This window comes from Hyla sarda, chromosome 9, assembly GCF_029499605.1.
Source record: "Hyla sarda isolate aHylSar1 chromosome 9, aHylSar1.hap1, whole genome shotgun sequence".
NCBI lineage: Eukaryota > Metazoa > Chordata > Amphibia > Anura > Hylidae > Hyla > Hyla sarda.
This window is the reverse complement of record NC_079197.1, coordinates 99,288,905-99,308,128: the sequence shown is the minus strand read 5'-3', so window position 1 is coordinate 99,308,128 and position 19,224 is coordinate 99,288,905. Positions and strand designations below refer to the sequence as shown.

Here is a 19,224-nt window from a genome sequence, read left to right as displayed (position 1 = left end):
CTTATTGATCTACTTGACCAGTTTAGTTCGATTTCGGGCTTGCAGGTGAGCTGGGTTAAGTCATCCCTAATGACACACTTGTCTGGAGTTCCTCTGCCATCATCTCTTCCGGCAGGGGTGCAGGTGGTGTCCCTTTTTAGATACTTGGGGATGGAGGTAACTGCGTCCCTGATAGTCTATCTGTCCCTGAACTTGGAGCCGCTCTTATGCTCCACTGTGGAGAGGTTGACTGCCTGGTCCTCACTCCCTCTCTCCCTAGCTGGCAGGACCAATATATTTAAAATGATTTACCTCCCCAAATTTCTTTATCTTTTTCACTTAGCTCCCGTGATTCCCCCCCCCCCCCCCCCCAGGAAATGTTTTAATACACTATGTGGTGCTCTGGGATCCTTCTTCTGGCAGGGGAAACCTCCCAGACTTGGTTGGGCTCTTCTTCCGGCTCCTAAGCGGCAAGGTGGCTTAGCTGCCCCTGATGTATATAACTATTTTCTTGCCTCCCAATTGGTCTATGCAGCAAGGTGGATCGAGCTGGATCTGTTGAACTTGGCGACGGCCTTCGCTGGAGCACTTATGGGTTAGGGCTGGTCGGTATACCGGTTCATACCGAATACCAAAATTTTTGTGCTGCACAATATGAATTTTAACCCCATACCGCAGTACCGGTTTGGCCCCTCCCCCGCGGGAATGAATGAATTATCAGCTGCAGCGCTGTCCCCACATCGTGGAACTAATCATATATGACCCGCGAGCGGTGTTCTGCCCCCCCAATTATCAGCCCAGCGCTTGGCTGTCCCCATCGGGGTAAATAATCACATGTGACCTGCAAGCGCTGCCCTCCTCGTCCTCCTGTTTGTTGCGGCCGTCGGTGCTGACACTCTATACTGTGCGGTATCCCTATGCTGTATCCCTATGCCCGGGCTGCAAAAAATAAACAAAATAAAACTTTAACTCACCTCCCGTTTGTCCGGTACAGGCCTCATCTGCTTCCTGGGGACAGGAACGTCGGACAGCCGTCAGCCTATCACCGGCCGCAGCGATGTTCTGCCCCGGCCAGTGATAGGCTGAGCCCACTGTCATGTAAGAAGCCGGCTTCTTACATGACAGTGGGCTCAGCCTATCACCGGCCAGGCGGTACATCAGTTTGGCCGGTGATAGGCTGATGGCTGTCCGACGTTCCCGTCCCCAGGGTAAGGCCGACGTCGAAACATGCGTTAGTTTATTTTGTTTACCTTTTGCAGTCCGGGCATAGGGATACCGCACAATATAGAGTGTCAGCACCGGCGGCCGCAACAAACAGGAGGACGAGGAGGGCAGCATGTGGGTAGTACCCCGATGGGGACAGCGCAGCGCTGGGCTGATTATTAATTTGAGGGGGGGGGAGGGAGGGGAGGAGGCGGAAATACCGTGGAACCGCCAAAAGTTACAAAAATACTGTGATACAAACATTTGGTCATACCGCCCAGCCCTATTATGGGTTCCTGTTAAGCTCTTACTAACACACTCTACAGTAATTTGTGATCCACTTGTTTTGGGAGGATCAGGTTTTCCTATCCTTTTTGGACATGAAGGAACGTGCCTTTTATAGGTACCTTCAGCTTAGGCATGCGGTTGTGGCGCAGTTTGGCCCCCTGACGGTTACTCCTGTCTTTTCTGATGTGAAGCTTCTCCTGGGCACTGCAGATCTTTCTAAACCCCTTACTCAGTCCTATGCTGTCCTCCAGACACTGGGCCCTAATGCTTTCTCACAAGCCTTTCATAAATGGGTGGCTGATATCCCGGATTTGTCAGAAAGTCCAGTGGAAGGAGGTTGAATGTTTTTTATTATTCAACTGTAGTTAGTAGTAGAGATAAGCTGATTCAATCTAGATATGTTTTGAGGTTGTAGTTATACCCCTGCTAAGCTGAAGCGCATTGGTGTTTCTACTTCTGATATGTGTTTTCGTTGTTCTTCGGAAGTTGGTACCTTTTTACATGCTGTATGGGAGTGTCCTGTCATTGCTCTCTTCTGGAGGGAGGTGAGGGGGTTTCTGGCTGATAATCTAGACTTCCCTTTCCTACTCACCCCTGTGGTATGTCTGCTGGGAGTCATTAATGAGGTGGTCTCTAGTTTGCATTGGCGCTTACTGATTCACTACCTGCTATTCTGTGCCCGTAAAGTGGTAGTAATGACCGGGAAGGATACCTCCCCTCGCCCGCTGTCTCATTGGCTGACTTTGGTTAACAAATATGTCCCTTTGTACCAGGCTTTGTTAATCGTAAGCTGTGGGGGTTTACCTGAAGGTGTGTATGTGAGAGTGTCTGTCATGTTGGGCTTTCTCAGATGCGCCCTTCTGTCCTACTGGCGCATATTGTTGCATACTTTGAATCCCTGTCACTGTGCTGGAGCTGGTTTCTAGGACCTTCGAAGGCTGTTGTTGTTTATGTTTTACCTTGTTCCACCTTGTTGGTGGTGATTTTTAAATAAAATGCAAAACTTAAATACTTGAAAAAAATAAATCTGTTTTTAACTTTCTGGCATCATTTGATTAAAAGAAAAAATAAATAAAATGTTTTCCAGCCGAGTATCCCTTTTAAGGGGTACTCGGCGCCTAGCATCTTATCCCCTAACCAAAGGATAGGGGATAAGATATCAGATCGCGGTGGTCCTGCCACTGGGGACTCCCGGGATCTCAGCTGCAGCGCCCCGCTATCATTACTGCTCAGAGCAAACTCGCTCTGTGCTTAATGACCAGCGATACAGGGGCCGGAGCATCGTGACGTCACGGCCCACCCCCTCAATACAAGTCTATGGGAGGGGGCGTGATGGTCGTGATGTCATGAGGGGGCGGAGCCATGACATCACGATGCTCCGGCCCCTGTATCGCTGGTCATTAAGCACAGAGCGAGTTTACTCTGTGCAGTAATGATAGCGGGGCGCTGCAGCGGAGATCCCGGGGGTCCCCAGTAACGGGACCCCCGGGATCTGACATCTTATCCCCTGTCCACCCCTAAGATGCTAGGGGTGGAGCACCCCTTTAAGGCCCAGGCCAATTTATGTTTTTGCACTATTGTTTTTTTCCTCCTCCCCTTCTAAAAATTATAACTTAAAATTTTGCACCTACAGACCCATATAAGGGATGGTTTTTTTTGTGTCACCACTCTGTAATGACATCCATTTATTGCGTAAAAAAACTGCGTAAAAAATGGGTGGTGAAATTAAAAAAACACGCTATTTTGTATACTTTGGGGGCTTCCGTTTCTACGGAGTGCACTTTGCAGAAAAAACTGCACCTTATCCTTATTCTGTAGGTCCATGCAGTTACAAGGATACCCGATTTTATGCAGGTTTTTATTTTATTTTACTACTTTTTGATCACTATATATATATATATATATATATATATATATATATATATATATATTATTATTATTATTATTATTATTATTATTATTATTATTATTATTATTATTATTAATTATATATTTTTTTTAATGGTATATGAAGTAACCAAAAAATTCAACTGTGCGGTTTAACAAACCTTATATATTAATATTTTGGACATTTACGCACGTGGGGCAGTACCACATATGATTACTTATATTACATTATTTTATTAGAAATGGGAAAAGGGGGGGAATTCAAACTTTTATTAGGAAGGGGTTAATTCACTTTAATTAGTGTTTTTTTTCTTTTTTTTTTTTGTCCCCATAGGGGGCTATACCATGCATTCTTTTAAATGCATACACTGTTCAATACTGAGCTTGGGTTCAGCATTGATCAGTGTTATTGGTGCTCTGCTGCTTCAGCTTGCTGAAGCTTCCTGGAGCAGCAGAGAATCTATCAGACGGCAAAGAGACAAGTAAGGGCCCTCCCGCCGTCCACTCAGCTTATCAGGACATCACGATTTTACCGCAATGGTCCCGATCAGCTCTGCTGAGCTGCCGGGATCGTTTCATTTTTATTTTAGATGCTGCAATTAACTTTGATTGCAAATGTCTTAACAATATCCCCACAGGAACTGCACAGCTCCCGGGACGTGAGTCATCAGAGAGCAGTTAGACGGAAAACAACAACTTGACTTCAGAAGCTAATAACTATTGGAAGGATTAAGATTTTTTAATAGAAGTAATTTATAAATCTGTTTAACTTTCCGGAGGCAGTTGATATATAAAAAAAAATTTTTGGCCTGGAATACCCCTTTAACTGTGTGTCCTGGCTGCTGATAGCAGTCCGGACCCATCGGGTTAGAAGCATGCTCAGCTCATAAGCATGCTTCAAACACTGGTAACAGGATCAGGGCGTACAGGTACACAGTCGGTCCTTAAGGTGTTAAGTAATTTATCTTTGCTTTGATTTGCTTGCTTGTAACATATTTATCATCGCACGGGGGTTGATAAATTTGCTGCATGTCTGCAAAAAAACAATAAATCACTTTAACACTCCACTTTGTAGGATTCCTCTTTTGCGACTTTTTACCCCATTGCCCATACATAAAGAGGCATGATCTTCAGCCTCGCTGCCATCAATTTATCATAATCCTTTTAAATTACATGATTTGATCTATTATTCTCCTGCTAGGGCTATAAGGCGACTTTGGCCATGTGTGTCGCAGCCAAAGATTTCAATTTGGAGTTACTCGATAGTTAGGACAAATCCAAACCTTCTGTGATTTCTGCAGGCAGATTAATTGTGCGGCCATTCGCCACTGTTTCATCTGCATGCAGCAGCTCTCTTTAAAACATCTAATAATAACTGAGAGGGGCAGATCACTTAACTTTTTATAAAATGGTGATTGCAAATGACCAGACAAAGGTTTTCATTAGACTTTTTTCTTAAAAGTGAAAGATCACTAATCACTAAATTAGTGACTTACAGACTTTCCTGTGTGTGAGCGCACGGAGTTAACTGTCAGTCACGGAGTAGGGGACCACCCACTGGGCTCAGACTGAGCAGAGGTTTAAAGGGGTACTCCACCCCTAGACATATTATCCCCTATCCAAAGGATAGGGGATAAGATGTCTGATCGCGGGGGTCCCGTCGCTGGGGACCCCCACAATATAGCATGCGGCACCCACCTGTTTCTGCTCCGGAAGCGCTGGAGGGTCTGGGTCTCGACCACCGGAACGGGAGTAAGTGACATCACGACTCCGCCCCCGTGTGACGTCACGCCCCGTCCCCTCAATGCAAGTCTATGGGAGGGGGCGTGACGGACGTCACGCCCCCTCCCATAGACTTGCATTGATAGGACGGGGCGTGACGTCACGACTCCGCCCCCGTGTGTCGTCACCCCCAGTCCCCTCAATGCAAGTCTATGGGACGGGGCGTGATGTCACACGGGGGCGGAGTCGTGACGTCACTTACTTCCGTTCCGGTGGTAGAGACCCAGACCTTCCAGCGCTTCCGGAGCAGAAACAGGTGGGTGCCGCATGCTATATTGCGGGGGTCCCCCGCGATCAGACATCTTATCCTCTATCCTTTGGATAGGGGATAAGATGTCTGGGGGTGGAGTACCCCTTTAAATGAATCAATGACATGTTATCCTGAATCTTTTCCTATAAAGCCATATATCAACCTGCTCTATAACATGCTGCCTGCAGATTAGACTCCCTTTTCATAGTCTCTTTAAAATGTTCTTGTCATAGCTCCAGCTGAGTTTAGATTGTAGAGGTAAAATGATCTCCATGCTCTGAATACGATTTCCTAATTTGTGTGTGTTCTGGATTTGCTGTCTGACACGCATTATTAGCCGCACTAGACAAATGCATAAATGTATACATATTTTTCACACATCCACTGTAAAATTTCCCGATGCCGCCTTATTTTGTATTCTGAACACAGGCTTTAGCCTCTTTCCTGCCATGTAGCTCTCACTGGCAGAGAAGAGCTTATGAGGATTGAAGTATGCGGCATAGCAGGCTTTCTGCTTGGAGCCTTCGGAGAGCGGGCTCTGTTTGGTCCTGAAACCTCTCAGATGTTGTGATGAAATACTGTAAACCCAACTGGTTATTTGGAATGCGAGTAAACTAATTATATGTGTAAGCTCATGGATGCTGCCGATTTTCTGCACAGTACCATCTGCTTGGCTTCTGCCCAGAGGAGTGACGTCCCTGATCCTTCATGCCTTTTATTACTGGGCGACACCAGATTAAACCCTCTTCATCCATCACCCGTGATAAGGGATAATGCCTGCTGCGTATCTCATGCCACCCTGTGATTAACTGGATGCTGCTGACTCCTTTAATGTCTCCGTATTTAATACAGACATCTGTTAGGACAGGACAACAGAGTTCACCGGTCTGCGGTGCGCGAATATTATAGAACAAAATCACTGTCATTTGAAGGGATGTTTTGCCTAAAATGGAATCTGTTCCTGTTATGTAAATGACCCTTTCTAGTACAAACTATGGTCATCCAGCATTCATGGGATAAAAGAGGCAGATTATTGGATTTTGATGTTTTATCAGATTTGCTATTTTAATATTATTTTCTCAGGTCATCTCCAGAGTCTCTAGAGCCATGACCCATATGTTTCTGTGACTAAGCAGCTGCCTCCCTGATGTGTCCAAACGTTATACTCCTCCAAATTCAGTGATATTTGTTGGTTGGAAGATTAACAGAAATTTCAGATTATAGATAAATTGATTTTTTTTTCCTCTAATAAATCGCTACTGGCCTGATGTCAAATTACTCTGCTACCGTATATACTCGAGTATAAGCCGAGTTTTTCAGCACGATTTTTCGTGCTGAAAACACCCCCCCTCAGCTTATACTCGAGTGAACTCTCCGCTCTCAGTGGTCTTCAACCTGCGGACCTCCAGATGTTCCAAAACTACAACTCCCAGCAGCATCGGCTGTCCGGGCATGCTGGGAGTTGTAGTTTTGAAACATCTGGAGGTCCGCAGCTTGAAGACCACTGCCCGGGCCTTCATCATCATCCAGTCCCCCCTCCCCCTTTAGTTTTGTACTCTCCTCCGCTCGCTGGGACGTACGGGTGAGCTGGTCCGGGCCATCTGTGCTGCAGGACCGTCGGGTGGGGAGGGATAGTCGTCCATCTTCACCGGGTGGGCCTCTTCTCCGTGCTTCTCGCCTGGCCCCGGAATAATGACGTTGCCTTGACCACGACGCACAGGACGTTAACGTTGAACGCCCTGTGCGTCGTCGTCAAGGCAACGTCATTATTCCGGGGCCGGGCGCGAAGCTCGGAGAAGAGGCCCACCCGGTGAAGATGGACAGCCCAGAACGACTATCCCTCCCCACCGGACGGTCCTGCAGCACAGATGGCCCGGACCAGCTCACCCGTACGTCCCAGCGAGCAGAGGTGAGTACAAAACTAAAGGGGGAGGGGGGACTGGATGATGATGAAGGCCCGGGCAGTGGTCTTCAAGCTGCGGACCTCCAGATGTTTCAAAACTACAACTCCCAGCATGCCCGGACAGCCGATGCTGCTGGGAGTTGTAGTTTTGGAACATCTGGAGGTCCGCAGGTTGAAGACCACAGTTAAATCAGACATTGACAAGCGGTGATGATGAAGGGGGTGGTGTGGGATGATGACAGGGTAATGATGAAGGGGGGGATGATGACAAGGTAATGATGAAGGGAGGGATGATGACAGGGTAATGATGAAGGGGGGATGATGACAAGGTAATGATGAAGGGAGGGATGATGACAGGGTAATGATGAAGGGAGGGATGATGACAGGGTAATGATGAAGGGGGGGATGATGACAGGGTAATGATGAAGGGGGGGATGATGACAGGGTAATGATGAAGGGGGGGATGATGACAGGTGATGATGATGAGGGTGTTAATGACTGGGTCTGGATGATTACATGGGGGGATGATGTATTTCCCACCCTAGGCTTATAGTCGAGTCAATAACTTTTCCTGGGTTTTTGGGGTGAAGTTAGGGGCCTCGGCTTATATTCGGGTCGGCTTTTACTCCAGTATATACGGGTATTTTGTTTTTTGGAGGATGGTCCCCAGGTGCTGACTGTGAAATCTCAATCGTGTTTTGCCATAGGGTTTGCTATGTATGTCCATACAGTTGCAGTTGTCGGCCACAAAACTCCATCATGGGGGCCAAAAAAACACGCCAAACTATTGGTAATGCTTATGTTCCAAGAAAAAAAAAAAGGAAATACACCACAGTACAAACCTAGGTTATTGCTGCAATAAAATACAGTTTTCTCGGCCATGCAGGTTGCATGAGCTGGACAGACTGTATTATTATATTCCCCTTCCTCTATATAGTGCTGCTCACACTCTGATTAAAGCTCATGTCTACTTTTCCGAAAATGTTTTATTTATTGTCACCAATGCTAAATGAAGCAATAGGCTTTGTATTGTTTTGTCTATTCTGCTTCAAAACTGATTTATACATAACAGACTGCAAACAGACCCTGTGTATATTCAAACTGACATGGTCACACACAAACATGCACCTTGCCACCCCACGCAGCAAAGCACAGAACAGGTGCTGTGTCTGGGGCGGCATGGCCCAGGGTCTGGTCGGGCGGCATTGGGGCTGCTTTGCCAGTGGGTCATTCCCCCTGTGGTCACTGGTGTTGCGGCAGTGGTGGTTGCCACTTAGTGCAGCCCCATTTTATTCTAGGGATGTTGGGGACCCGCTACTTACAGGTGGCTGTGATGTGGCTAGCAGGAATTGCACTTTACAATCTTCAAGCACACTAACCACCTGTTTATTTAATACATTTTGCTGAGAAGCCTAGGATCACTGTGCAAAATGTAGATGTGCGGCCATGTCTGCTTTCTTTCTCTATTAGATTGATCCTAAGGTCTAAGGCCCTATGACACAAAGTAATTATCGGACAAAAAGGCGATCTCATTCTGTGTAATAGGGCTATCACTGAAATCCATCCCACTGCTACCTAAGGGCACCCTTGTCCCTAAATCCTATCCACTCGGTGGGTCTGTCTAGAAAAATATATGATGATTTGTGCTCACGGGACTTAATCAATCCTGATGTAATAGCCCTAGTGATCAGACAACAAATGAGCATACGTTTCTCCTGCTTAAAAATAATTATTTTTGGGCCACACGTCTTCCCATGTAATAAGGAATGTGCAGCCGACCAATAAAGCAAAGGGCCGTAAGAACAATCCAGCAATCATGCAGCCATCCTCCCATGATAGTTTAGCCTTCTAATAGGCACTGTATACTGGTGCCAATCTACCAAATTAGGACCCTAATACCCTTCTATCTGTCGTCTACTTAACATACTTGCTTTTGGGAAGTTCATTAGAAGGTGGAGAAAGATCTGACTGTACAGGGTGTTTGTAGTCTGTAACCATGGAGATGCATAGCCCTGCATAAAGGCTGTAGGAACAAAACAGTAGGAAGTTTTTAACAAGACTATTTGCAAAGTAGCATTGGTTCTCATTTAAGATGCATTGGAAGAGTGCCCCTTGCCTTTGAAGACTATGGATGCCATCAGCACTTCGAATCAAAGGGGTACTCTGGTGGAAAACTTTTTTTTTTTTAAATCAACTGGTGCCAGAAAGATAAACAGATTTGTAAATTACTTCAATTTAAAAATCTTAATCTTCCAGTACTTATTACCTGCGGAATACTATAGAGGAAATGTATTTTCTTTTTTGGAACACAGTGCTCTCTGCTGATATCACGAGCACAGTGCTCTCTGCTGACATCTCTGTCCATTTTAGGAACTGTGCAGAGTAGTGGCGAAAAAGAAACCTTTTCAGGGGGCGCTGCTGGTGATTCCAGGAGCATCAAGATGGAAGCCAAAGTGTGGTCAAAGTGCTATAGAGCACTATGTTTCTTAAAGTACATAACCAATGACAGTCCTCCTTCTTCAGATTGGCCAATCCGAAACGCGTCATTGGTTATGTACTTTAAATGGGCACTCTCATTCAAAAATTTTTTGTTATTTCACTACTTATGGTAAATAAAAAAGATTTCTAATATACTTTGGTTAAAATAAATGAAGTTTTTTATGTTTTGTTTGTGCTTAAAAAAGCTCGAGCACATTTTCCCCCATCTTATATACAGACTTAGGACCGAAGCCCAAACACAGGAAGTGCAGCCGAGAAAGGCTTGTTAGCCAAAACGTTGCACTTTATGCTGTGATGCAATAAAAGACCTTTTAGCCTGCATTTTACCTGGACCTCGTGATTGGTGCGGTTTCCTTAAGGGGAGAGTTGTATGTGTGTGTATGTATAATATATAATTATTTGCCAGATAACCTCTTTTAGGTTGTCTACTTTGGCCTCAAGGGGAGAACAAGCTGAAACTCTATAACCCAATAAAAAGCAGTGTTTATCCAAGTGGTAACTGTTGTAAGCGATGGACATATTTATTTGTTTCACATTAAATAATTTATGAGCCATCATGGCGATGGCCTTAGCTCCCCTTTATGCCCAAGAATCATCTGCTTCAGAAAAAAACAAGTCAGATTTAGAACTGGGAACAATATAAAGTAATACGTATTCTCAACCAGCATATGTTTTCGCTTACCATGATTTTGGGAAGTTACATTGTAACAGCTGCTGAAGCCACAATGGTAGAGACGTAATCCAGTTTGGAGTATTAAAACCAGCAGGGAAGAAGTCAGTGTATGGCTAATCCGAGGGTGTTAGGATTTTGTGATCATTCATTGTAAGGGATGCCAGCCATGGGAAGAGAAGACACAACACACAGTTTTTCTGTCATGGTTGTAGCAAGGGACTTAAAGTGAAACTGTCATGTGATCTAAGAAAGTATATGGTAGAGGGAGAAAAGCCTAGTTCTGTGATCTAAAGGTTTATATAATCTGGAGCAGGATTTCCGAGTAAATCCTGACAGGACTCCTTGAACAGACAGTGAGAGTCCTGCTTACCCGGTCCACACACTGACAACATTCTCTGTGCACTCACTAATACAGGGAAAGCTGTCAATTACTCTATGTAGGTAGGGCAAACAGGACTCTCAGGCTCAGCACATACATTTTTGGGCTGTAAAATGGCTGTAAGGCCGGGTTCACACTATGGAATTTCTGTCCAAAATTCCGCTCAGGCAGAATTTTCTTCAGAAAATTTAGATAAAAAATACCACCAGTACGTCGAACCTGCTCAATGTTGTGGTAGAATCTAGGCCGCAGACATTGTTGTCTATCTGTAAAAGTATTCTTTTAATAAAGCCCTCAAGACTACTCAGAGCTTATGAGGGATTTGAGGGTTGTGGCTGTATAGAAAAGGGGTTTGTACATCTACATACTTAAAGAGGCACTGTCATTGTTAAAAACTTTTCATATATTGCAGGACTCATTATAATATGACATTTTACAATATCACCTGTTAAAAAAAAAAATGTAAATTTCCACCTGAAATTCAAGCTTAAAATAGCCACCACTAGGGGTCGCCTGTCTTTTAGCCAGACAGACTAGTCTAGATTTTACAGTATACTGGATACCGGCCGTAAAGCATACCGGTATACATTATAGGAGATTTCTATTGTGTATGCAAAACTACAGATAAAGGATGTGTGGACATGCTGGGAGCTGTAGTTTTAAAACAGCTGGAGGCAACACTGCTCTAACACAGTTATTTACAAACATTGCAGCTTCAGTTGTTACTAAACTACAACTCCCAGCATGCTGAAATAGTCAAAGCTTTCTCAGACTCCTGAATGACAGACGTTGATCAGACATTCAGGAGTCTGTGAAAGATGAATGACACACATAGTGACAGCTATGCTGATTAGCATCCAGCTTTACTAGAAGATAAAACAGATAGAACATGTATTCATAAAAATGCTGTACTTTTATCTATAAAATCCTTGCACTAATTTTATAAAGATCTATTCTTATATTTATACATTTCATCCTGTTATGAATTCACCATAATGTCTTCTGATTGCTGCAGGCAAGCTCCAAGTATCTTCCTCTGTGTAACATGTACAGCATGAAACCAGAGAGGAAAGGGTTACAGAGTAGAGAGTACTGATTGGCTGACTGCCCAGGCTTGCTCCTGTGAGGGAGACAGACTGACACGCCCCTTCCAGCCTGCACAATGAAAAAGTAACTCACCAGCAGATAAATGCTTATCTCTGGATATATAGGTCAGATACACATAAAAATTATATGCACATGATCAGGATTGGGTCCTGAGTAACATATCACTTTTTCTTTTTTTTTTGTACTATGACAGGTACGCTTTAAATTTTGTTGCTACGGTGCAGTGACTGTTGGGTGGTGTGGCCCATAGGGTGAGGCTTTGTAGGGTGTTGCCAGACTGCTAGATTACTCCCCCTGTGGGCGCTGGTGTAGTAGTGGTGGTCATGGCCATGAAGTCTCAAGAGGGCTCATACTATATGATCAAAATGTGTACTAACAGTCTTATGTAATTGTGGGCAAATGTTGTTTGAAGGGACAATAATGCATTATATGTGCTATACTATATCACAAATATATTTCTCCTTTCTCAATATTCTGTTCTCTTAGGAATCTTAGAATTTGGTAAAGCTTAGGACATTATCTTGTGCCTTCATGCAACTATTGAGCAGCCATTCAGACCGACCGCTTGAGAAAACCTATTCCCTAGTACTTGGAAATGGTTTCTTCTGATCGGACCACAACATTTAAAATGGCTGAGCATAGTAGCTTACAATGTGATAGATGGCAATTTTGCTCCACTGTCATATACTGCAAAGGTTACAATGTGCAGAAGTAGACAAAATATAGTCGGGGTGGCGCTTTCTGTTCTACCATATTAATAATTATGGTGTCATATGGTGAATGGAACATATACCTGATAAATAAAATTGATTCCCTTCTGTGTCTCAGTAGCTATAAAGGGAAGCAATAGCACATCTTGGCATACCTTAGGCACTTGAGCCTAGTGTGCCAAAAAGTCAGCCAGAAATTAAAACAAGAAATATAGAATACGGATACGCTCAATTGACACTAAATATCACTGATTAGACTGAGCAATCCAACCTAATACCTATAACCATGGTGTAAAATGCCAGAAAAAATAAAAAATATGTTGGAACTCAAAAGCCTATAGATATAAGAATAATTTATTCATATGATTAATGCATAAATAGGTAGTTCACAGGGCCCTTGTGAAGCCACCTCTCTAAAAAGTATTAGCCAGTATTATAAAATCAATATTAAGTGTTGGTATCATATAAAAGTGTAATCAATAAATAAAATACCATCAAAATATCCACTATTTGATGGAAATACGTTAGTCTATTGTTATTACAACTGAGCTGATCCTGTAAAAATAAAACTGTGTAGTATCTGATAATAATATAGTTCCATATTTGGGTGCATAATATATCTCCAGATGATTATTGTATATCCAAGTAAATGTCTATAACAGTTCCAGGCTTAGAAATATAGTCCAAGAAATGTCTATATAAATCTTATCCTCTTAGTGCTCAATCCAACAAATATACATATCCAAACAGACAGGATGATATCCAGGGCGATATCCCCGATTTCTCTTACAAATACTGGTGGTAGATACTGCAATATGTAGAATGTATTTGGAGGACCAATAGATCTGGTGCAGCGCACCTCTCACCTCGTGGGGGCTCTGGGTTACTGTGAGTGGATACTTGCGCTGTATGTATGCAGATGGTTGCGGCGGGGCTGGCAGGATTAGCACTCCCCGTGTGCTCGCACTCTCTGTATGCTTGTCAGCTGAAAGTAGCGTAGAGTCTTCGCTAGCAGCGCTAGGCTAGCGTCCTCGTGGGTGCTGGGCGTGCGCTAGGATCTCTGATGGCAGAGGATAGTTAAGGATGATTGACAGCAGCTCAGTATGAGTAGATGGACGTAGTAGCAAGATATCAAGCTATAAGTGGTATTGCTGTACTAGTATACAATGCTATAAACTGGACGCGTTTCAGAACCAGCCATAGGTTCCTTCTTCAGCAGTAGTTTTACAGTGGGGGTATTAGCCCTGGCTATATAAAGAGAATAGCCCTCTTTTTTGATTATTTTCAGAAATTAAAACATTCTAAGACTAAGATGAACCCTCTAACTGTATGAAGTTTGGCGGCCAACCAACAGATAATGTCGGTAGAGAGAATGGTTGGACATGTTAGATATTTTTCCTCCAGACCCTAGATTGCAGAGTACACAATAAAATGAGTGGGGCATGGATTCCATGTGGATTTCACACTGATTTCGAGGCAGAATCTGTGTTGGGATACCTTGTAAAATCTGACTAAAAGTGCTTGACTGAAAATACCCTGAACCCATCAATAGAAAACAATGAGACCGGTTTGACTAGCAATTTTATATTGTATATTATTATTCTAGCTAAAGTGTATGTATATACTTTAATTTGATGGCCCCTATATTAAGGGGAACCTTTCACATGTTAGTATGCCCCTATACTGCCACAGTGTGGGTATACTGGATGGTAATAAATTGAATCCATAAGATCAGCTTACCCACATGTTCACAATCTAGTTCAATATGCAAGTGCCTCTGTATAACCTGCCTGCTGTATGTAGAAATGAAAATGATGTGCACACCGTATGTAACTCACCAATGAAGAGTTGCCCAGCCCGGTCCCTAAACTCATTTTTGGCTTGATTGTCGTTCCCCGGCCTGTTCTAGAGCTTGCTTTACCTTTTATGCAGTTTACTGGATGCCAGTCAAGCCAGGAAGGGTATGCTCAGATAACCTCTTACTCACTGGTGATGTACATACAGTGCATGTGATAAGTTGGAAGTTCAGTTTTTGCTGTATGGGTCATCTGACAGATTAGACACGGGCATCCTTATAATACTAATACTATCCAGTATAACCTTATGGTGATGGTTCAGAGGCCTAAAAACAACATAGTACTGTATGCCTAGGTCCCTCCCTATAGCCAAAGCCAAGCCAGGTGAAAAGAGGGCGAGAAGACCACCTCTTGGACACTTCCCTGGTGCCATGGCTTGTGAACTATGAGTCTCTCTGAAAATAACCCAGTGTTTCAGAGAAAAACTTTATTGTTCAAAATAAGAGTCTGTTAGGATGTCATTCTGCCAGTGTTTCAGACTAGATTTTAAAGGGATTGTCAGTGTATTTGGATTTGATGAGCTGCAGAAACCCTCACACAGAAGAGAGTACACATATAGGGGTAGATTTATTAAATACCGTAAAAAAATGTAAAAAAGCGATCTGATTGTTTGCTATGGGCAATTGGTTAACTTTTCCTGTGCACTGATAAATCTCCCCCATAAACTTCAGTTGGTAATGAAATAATGACTTTTAAATTATACTTTTTTTTTTTTTCCTGGGTGGCACAAGTGTCCAGGAGGCGGGACAAAACCGGAAGGATTCCAGCTTTACTAACCTCAATTCCCCACCCCTCCTGTCCAGAGCAGCATATGTTTGCTATGGGGATTTTCTCCTACTCTGGACAGTACTTAAAATGGACAGAGAGGTCAGCAGAGAGCACTGTGTTCCAAAAATAAAAGAATTTCCTATGTAGTATTCAGCTGCTAATAAGTACTGGAAGGATTAAGATTTTTTTAATAAAAGTAATTTAAAAATCTGTTTAACTTTCTGGCACCAGTTGATTTAAAAAATAAAAATAAATAAATAAAATAATAAGCCTCTATTTTAATAACCCTGGTATTGTTATGTTGTAGTTTTTAGTGCCTCCCCACTTCATTTCACGATCGGTGGGGATCTTAGCACCTGGAATTGCTATGACCTGTCAAAAGATTTAAATATTATAGGTGTCCTCTAAGGCTCCTTTCACATTATGATTTGGGGCTTCCATTGGACGTACATGAGCAAAATATAAAAGAATGGATGCCAATGTATAGCCCAAAGTGTCGGCTGCTAGACATTAGTGGGAACGTAGTCTAATTGCATTTAGTCCACTTCATGAATGTATGTGCTTTAAAAAACATGGTCAACTACGTTTTGGAGTACAGAATGGACAGCGTATAGGTTTGGTAAATGTTCAGATCAGAGACAAAATTAGACCACATTCGGCCCATTGATGTCCAATGGCTTGGTGGATGTGATGTAAATGGGGCTTAAAGGGGTACTCCGGGGAAAACCTTTTTTCTTTTAAATCAACTGGTGGCAGAAAGTTAAGCATATTTGTAAGTTACTTCTATTAAAAATTCTTAATCCTTCCTGTACTTATTAGCTGCTGAATACTACAGAGGAAATTCTTTTTCTTTTTGGAATGCTCTCTGATGACATCACGACCACAGTTCTCTCTGCTGACGTTATTATAATAATGCTTTATTTATTGTTGTCCGTAGGGGGATTTGAACCCAAGTCCCCAGCACTGCAGCCACTGAGCCACCATGCTGCCCTTAGCATACATACATTTTTTAATAGAATTAATTTACAAATATGTTTAACTTTCTGCCACCAGTTGATTTAAAAGAAAAAAGGTTTTCACTGGAGTACCCCTTTTTAAGACATTCCTTGATGTTAATGTATGTCAGTGATTTGTGAGTCAATCTTCATGCATTGGGTCATGTTGTCTCCTGTGGGGTATGTGAGACCTCCTCTGTACATCTAATATTATAGCTGGATGGGATGCTATACATACAGAGGCATTCTCCCCCAAAAGAATACCTCAACAGATCCTGTATAGCAGCACTTTGGGTCTGTGCAGGGTCCATACATAAGTCTGTGCTGTGTACAGGAGCCCCATGGCACGGTAACCTGGGTCTCTGACAGCTACTATTCCATATTGACTTAATTGAACTGAATTTTTATCTTATATTTATTATTAATAATAAAAAAATAATATATTTTACGCCATGTAATATTACCCTTTCTAAATGTTTTCTGTTCAGTCAGCTGCATTATAACAGTGATTCTTTTTTTTTTTTTTCTTTTAACAAAAATTTTTTTGTCGAGAGAGTAAATTGAAAGGGAATTTTGCATTGTTGGATTCATTGTGATGTACGAGGACTGTGGTAGTGATACAAGAAGACTCTCTCAGAGAGACAGACCTGTCACTTCTCATTGACCTATAAAAACTACCTTTTCTATGAAGTTGCCTTTTGTGTTACATTTTTGGTGAAGCAGAAAATATTTGACAATATCTTTTTTGACTGTCGCTTTGATAACTTGCAAAAGGCTGTATTACAGTGTTTAGTGCATTTCAGATGCAGCCAAGTGACTTGAAAAAACTTTGGTAAAACCTTTACCATGTAACACACATTGTCAAATCTGTTAACTTTGTCTCATAAGCTGGAAAATGTTAGGTTAGGGTCACACAGATTTTTTCTGTGAATATTTTGTAATTTATTATGTACCAAAATATGCACCAAAAAACATATGCAATGCTCACCCATTGTTTTCAGTTGTATTTTTTCAGCGGCTATTTACATGTCACTTAAAGTGGGAGGAACACATGTATAGAAAGGGAACAGAAAGAAAAAAGGCGCTAAACGTGAAGACGTTTCCCAAAACGTAGTCAGATAATGTGCACAGAGTGGTTCGCGATGTCAGGTATATGGTGAGATTTTACACTCACCTTTCAGTGTTGCGCTACAGCTACAACACTGTGATGCATGTATGAGTGAGGACACTCAAATGGAATCCTTGTAGCAGCTTAGCGTCCTGGTCCCGGTCATCGAGGATGGCGGTCTGACAGATCAAAGTTTGGAGAGGTTTGGTGAGGATCGCAGTCCGGCGCAGCAGGGAAGCTGCCTGTCACAAAATCACGGGCATCGGAAGTAAAACCAAGCAGGTTTATTGATTAAAAAGGTGTACAGAGACAACGCGTTTCGCAAGGAACCCTTTGCTTCGTCAGGTCTGCCTGCCTGACGAAGCAAGGGGTTCCTTGCGAAACGCGTTGTCTCTGTACACTTTTTAAATCAATAAACCTGCTTGGTTTTACCTCCGCTGCCCTCCGTGATTTTGTGACAGGCAGCTTCCCTGCTGCGCCGGACTGAGATACCTCTCCAAACTTTGACTTAAAGTGTTAGGGTACGTTCACACTATGGAGTTTTTAAGAGAAGAAATTCTGATGCAGCAGCCTTCCATTGTTTTTAACAGGATTCTGCAGCATCGTGCACACTGCTGAAATTCAAATTCTGGACTTTGCTGGAAGAATGTTCATTATTTTTGGTGTAATCCACTTGGATATGCATTGTCGTCTATAGTGACAGCGCATGTCCGAGCTGTCTTAGTGCCAACTTCAGTGCACTAAATGTACACCCAGAATTTCTTTGGGTTGACGTTCCATAATGTGAAAGTAGCCTTACTGTTATAAAGAAAAACTTTTGACATGTTGCATAGACAAGGCAAAATTAAGATCCGTCAGGTTCTTAGTGCTTAGACCCCCTCTGATCTTTAGTGTTCAGCTCTTCCTGGCTTAGTGTGGTGTCTGACTTTGACTACAAGCTGAGCTGGGGAGGAAGGCGTGCTGTGAGTTTTCCATCGTGTAAAAATCTGCTGCATGGAAAGTACCCTTTTTTTTATTTTATTTATTTTTTGCCCCAAAAAACAAACCACTACCAAGGTTTCCCTAACAGAATACACACAGAATCCATTGTTAACATTTTTGATTCAGTGAACTATAGATAAAGGTTTCTGTTACGAATGTACTAGATCATCAATAACCTGCTACTTCTTAAAAATCGGACAGTCTATGAGTAAAAGAGCAGCTAGTGGCACATGTGCTGATGGGTGGTGGCAGGCCCATAGCTTTTAACCTCTTGCCAACCCATGCCTTACATTAACAGCATAAGTCGGGTAAGGGATACCAGGCAGGTGACGGCTGCTATCTGCAGCCGTCACCAGCCAGAAATCACCAATATTGGAGATCACTCCAATGCCGGTCATGAAACTGTGGCTACTGGTCCGATCAGCACCCCCCCTCCACATGGTCAACTGCAGGAACAGATAGTTGTAACACGACATCCCAGAAAAAATTAATAAAGTGATCAAAAAGTCAAAACTACACATATGTGATACCAGTAAAAACTACAGCATATATATATGGGTCTGTGTGGGCAGCAGAGAGACTAGGTTCCCCCCTGACTGTTGCAATGCATTTCTCAGAAGATACAAGTTCCTTATAATGGTAGTCTAGCTTGAGTAAGCACAAAGAATTGGGAAGTGGTTTTTGAAGTGACAAAGTGCTGCTAGTAAAGAGGAAATTGTTATAGGTTTACTGACTGTATGTGTTCTGTATGATTTATCATCCAGCAATACTGATAAATAGGCTCATAGGTAAATTGTTACAGATATGACCATTTCCCTAAATATTGTACATTATTGTAGGTAGTGGAATCAGTGGT

At 42.8% G+C, this 19,224-nt stretch overlaps 1 protein-coding gene across 2 annotated transcripts in view; it reads left to right on the top strand.

The window, feature by feature from the left end:
• The window catches only part of PAK3 (p21 (RAC1) activated kinase 3), a 188,285-nt gene that overhangs the window by 17,207 nt on the left and 151,854 nt on the right, over positions 1 to 19,224 (top strand). The gene's annotated exons all lie outside the window — the stretch shown is intronic.